Source organism: Mastomys coucha, unplaced genomic scaffold (assembly GCF_008632895.1).
Source record: "Mastomys coucha isolate ucsf_1 unplaced genomic scaffold, UCSF_Mcou_1 pScaffold15, whole genome shotgun sequence".
In the NCBI taxonomy this organism is placed as follows: domain Eukaryota; kingdom Metazoa; phylum Chordata; class Mammalia; order Rodentia; family Muridae; genus Mastomys; species Mastomys coucha.
In genome coordinates, this window is record NW_022196897.1 from 40,617,303 (window position 1) to 40,622,552 (window position 5,250).

Genomic DNA, 5,250 nt, shown 5'->3' on the forward strand with positions numbered 1-5,250 from the left:
AGAACATCCTTAAAATAATTCAATTATCTGCTTTTATAGTCAAGCATACAAAAGTTAACACTTAAATGCCTCTAGATTTTTCACGTGATTTTTATCTTCCAACCAAATTTTAAGTAAGTTAAATATAAGAATCATGACTTATGCATACTTTTCAGAGTGGCAAACACCATGTTGGACAGATATCTTTAGTATATAACCATTTTGATTAATTTCTAGCATATATCTTTACTACATGCATAATTTCTAATACATTTATTAAGTATTCTAGTTAGTCAGGCTTTCATAATGGATATTTTTCTGTACATTAAATGTCTTAAAATTGTTCCTCAACTTTACACTGGGCCTCTTAAGTTTTTAATCACTTAGCTTTAATGACTAACTCAGGTTGCTCATAAGAGTAATAGCCTATTCATTTATTTAATTTGTCTCAATAATTGGTGTAGTTCATTGAATCCAATAGTTCAAATGCTGTGCTTGATGTGGCAAGCAAGTGAACTGCAGTGAGTATGACAGTCATTCGGGAGCCAGTTAGTGTCCTGCAGTGCTGCAGGATACATGGCTTTGTGGGAAGCCTGCTGGTGTCCAGGAGGATCTAGACATTGTAAGGAAGGCCCCATCCTCTATGTGCAGTTGTGTGCAGTTCAATCAGAGTTGTTTATCTCTTTCACTCACTGAGGTTGCTTATTGGGTGTTGACTGAATAGCAGCTTATTAAATACTTATGATTCTTAAAAAGATTTTATTCATATATGGCAATTATGTATATTACTGGTTTATTATGTATATATGGTTTTATATATGTACTTAACATATTCTGATCATATTAAACAGTAGCTCATTAGGTAAAAAAGAATCTATTTTCAATAAAAAGGGAAAAATAAAAACTCTATATGCATATCCTTTAAATGTAACACTGAAACCATGTAAGCGTGTTAATATTTGTAAGTGGCTGAATAAATTCTTAAGGTATGAAAGAAAAAAATCTTGAAAATTACTTCCAAACTGCATAGATATGGCACATCTCCAATAATTTATTTATTAATTTGTCATTTTTATATACAAGTAATAAATTGTAACTCTGGTTATTGTTCCTTATCATAGAGTTTTAATTTCCCCTGTTCTCAGGAAAACAAAATGAATAAAAATAATAAAATTTGATTATGGCAAAATAAAGTATGGTTAATATCTCTAATTTGACTAAGACATAAGAAAATGCTAACCTATGAAACTGAAGTTGGATACTAAGTCTTTTAACACATTCTTTTGGGGCCTAAGACAGAGCTTGTGAGATCCAGAAGGCGTTAACTACAGAAGGCAACAGGGATTTACTGGAGGCAGTAATCAGCCATAACACAGTCCATGCTGAGAACCAGGAAGACCAAGATCTGTAGTAGAGTGCATTTTTTTCTGCCTTCATGAAGCTGGAGAAGAGCTTGGTGATGGGCTGCTTTGCTTTCATCTTCAGGTGGTTCACCTTTGATGGAGCCATGATGACTAGCATCTTGCTGCTCAGCCAACACACAGGACCATCTGTCTCTGTGGCCATCTTCCTTACTGTATCAGAGAAACATTACAGCACATACACAAGTAGGTCCTAGTAGTAGAAAGACAGACATGAGGAACAATGGGGGCAGTGTACTATGACATAGTGATGCTGTGTGACACAGGCAATACCTTAGGCAAAATGGCTTAACAATAATTTGAACACTTAAAATCTCATTCACAGATCTCCAAGCCATTTTCCAATGTAAGGAAATTTTGTTGAGCTCTGTCTGGCTCCTTAAAAAGATGCGTACAAAGGATGGTCTGTGCCCCAGGAGCAGGTAGGGAATAGACTTCAGACGGAGGCTTCTAGATCTAGAACTCACTAGACTGAATTCATATAAGATGAGAGAACTGGTGTGTCCGAGATTTCAGAATTAGGTAAGGTTAGAGGCAGGAGTAGAACCAACAACTCCTCCCTAATTCCATATACCAAATGTAGCCACTGCTATGACTTAAGATGAGAAACTTTGGTGCTCTTCAGTTCTTTTGGGCTCCTGACTTTTTGTTTTGTCATCAACCACTGCACAAAACTTTCAATTAGTATCTTGATTTGACAATTAAAAGGTTCTATTGTACTTAAAGATTAGAATTTGTGAGAATAAAGTGAAAGTCAGTGTCTAAAGTGCTTCCCCCGCCCCCAGTGTTCCAAAAAATAAGGAATAGGGATGCTTCGCAAATTTGCTTGTCACCTTTGAGCAAGCACCATGCTAACCTTTTCTGTATCATTCCAACTTCAGTATCTGTGCAACTGAAGGAAACACTATACTGTGAGTTCTGAGAGGAAGAAGCAATTGATTATTCAGGAGTGCTGAATTGCTGGATAGTAAGGTCAGTTAAGCTCCAGTGAATCTCTTTAAGCTGAAGAGCAAAATATTAACAGCCAAAAGTCATACATGGGGACAGAAGCACAAATCATTCTGTTAAAAAAGCAAGGCTCTCTTCTCTCCACAGACTAATATCTTGATTCATCCATCCATCTGTAAATTGACTTGGTTCTCAGAATCAATCAGTTAAATCTAAGGTCTGATCTGTGGTAAACAACAGTGCAAAGAAAAATTGTCAAAACATACTTTCTAGGTTTCTGCATCCTTCAGTTTTCTCCAATAGATAATTTTACTTTCTAACACTCTGTGAACTTTATGTAATTGAATGACAATAGAAATTAAATGGATGTAATATTATAAATATATCCAAGAATTGTGATTATTTGCCTACAAAATACAATAAATCAGTTCTTTAAAAACAGAAAACTGAAAAAAATAACATTTGAACATTAGCATAAGGAAGTAGGTTAAACTTATACCTTGAGGGATTTTATTCAGAATATAAAAAAATTAAAGATAATGAAAGAGAAGAGAAAGTTTATTAATTTTGATAATTTTGGTTTGTGAGAACTTGGCTTAACAAACAGTGCAAATAAAATACAAAAATGGAAAGGAAGTGTAATAGTAACCACTGTAAAGCAGGACAAAATTAACATTAAGAAACTATTTATAGAGGTGACCCATCAAATGACCTAATTGTCAACAATCGACATGGGCATAATATAAAACAGGTTATCAGCATTCAAGAGTTTATTCTGGGGGCTGGAGAGATGGCTCAGTGGTTAAGAGCCCCAACTGCTCTTCCAAAGGTCCTGAGTTCAAATCCCAGCAACCACATGGCTGTTACGGTGGCTCACAACCATCCATAACAAGATCTGACTCCCTCTTCTGGAGTGTCCAAAGACAGCTACAGTGTATTTACGTATAATAAATAAATAAATCTTTTAAAAAAGTTTATTCTAAGGAGATAATTACGAGATTAAGTGGTCAGTAGCTTCCCTGGGAAGAGAGTCAGCACTTCAGCAATATTTTCTGTAGCTCACGGTGACCTGCCATGTGTAGCTGGCAGAAAGAGAAGTGTGATGTTTGCTTTTAATGTTAACTTGTCACAAATTAGAATTACCTGAGTAGGGAGCCTCACCTGCCGAACAAGCGGTCCTGACTTCCTTGACTGATGTGGGAAGGCCCACTGAGAGGTTAGGGAGCCTCTTCTGGAAACAGCCCAGATTAAAAGGACATGGCAGAAAGGGTCGCCAATGAAGGAGCTAGAGAAAGGACCCAAGGAGCTGAAGGGTTTGCAGCCCCTTAGGAGGAACAACAATATGAACTAACTAGTACCCAAAGAGTTCCCAGGGACTAAACCACCAACCAAAGAGTACACATGGCTCCAGTAGCATGTGTATAGCAGAGGATGGTCTAGTTGGTCATCAATGGGAGGAGAGTCCCTTGGCCCTGTGAAGGCTCAATGCCCTAGTGTAGGGGAATACCAGGCCCAGGAAGTGGGAGAGGGTGGGTTGGTGAGCATGGGGAGTTGGGAGGGAACAGGGTTCCCCCCCCCACTGGGGAAACCCAGAAAGGATATATCATTTGAAATGTAAATAAAGAAAATATCTTTAAAAAATTATGAATATTTAATATTAAAAAAAGTACTCACTCTTTGCTTGCTTGGTTTTCCCTCTTGCCTGTTCAGCCTCTACCTTTGCTGACAAGTTCCCTTGACAGACTCTAACCTGTGAAAAATAATAAACCTTTCCTCCCTGAGTTACTTCTGCTCTGGTGTTTATCACAGCACCAGAGAAGTAAACTAGGAAAAGAAAAGAAGTCAGGAGTAAGAGGCCACTCATCCAAGACCATTAGTCCAATTCGGATGATCCTTTTATTGTTGGAAGTTTATATTACTGTCCACTCTGAGAAGATGGGAGGCATTTTACAACTCTGAAATGTACAGGTAGTTGATAATCTGAGATCATGCTTGTTCTGTAGGCACATTTCTGAATAAGAGACTCAGTGGACCGACTTTTTTCCCCTTAAGAAACTTGGTTATTTTTGCTTCCATTTTTTTGGCCTACATTTTATAGTCATGTTAAGATCCTTTATCTAGAAAATGTTTGTTCTTCTGGATTCTTCTTTGAATAATGATAACATCTTTCTATTACCTCATTAATGAGGTAAAGATAAGATTTTTTTTCTTTTTCAGTGTTTCAGTTTTTCAGTGTCCAAGGCTTTGTATATGCTGGGCAAGTGCAGTATTTCTGACCTACATTCTTAGTTCCAAAGAAAATCTTTACTATGAAGTCACCTTTTTATCTGTATCAGGGTCACAAGTAGACTGATTTCTTTTGAAGTGTGTCCTTTAACATCACTTAGGAAACAAAATTCACTCTATACCCAATTAGTTGGAATGAGTGACCAGAAGATCTATTTCAATGGCATGCTAAATCTTCCCACACTAATTAAACATATTCTTTGCTTAGTGAGCATGTTAAAGAAGTTTCTTCTTTAATTAGTTTCTTGCTAATCAATCATTTTCCGTCTGACTGTCTTCTCTGTGGGGAGAAGGGAAGCAGAGGCTTTGCCTGAGTTTGTACTGAGGATTTGGTTTGCTATGTTGCTGCTTTTCTATTCTTAAATGGCTGGTCACATTATGCGAAGTACAGAACTGTCTGTTTACTCTCCCTGTGAGATCACATTTTATGTAGAATTATGAAAGTTCTCTTCCTTCTTGGATAATGGGACAAATTTATGGCATGGCTTCAGTCAAGCAAGCAAATCAATCATCAGGCAATCTCTAAGTTCTGTGAAAGGTGCTACAGTGTGTTAAGACAATGCATCCTTGCCTCAATGACTTTGCAGTCCAAGTGCCAAGAGGAATTAGAAGGGAA

General features: G+C 37.1%; 1 non-coding gene across 1 annotated transcript; it reads right to left on the reverse strand.

The window, feature by feature from the left end:
- Positions 1-2,198: 2,198 nt before the first annotated feature.
- Positions 2,199-2,305, reverse strand: LOC116092678. Its single transcript, XR_004119411.1, has one exon. It is a non-coding gene; the product is annotated as a U6 spliceosomal RNA (small nuclear RNA).
- Positions 2,306-5,250: the final 2,945 nt, after the last annotated feature.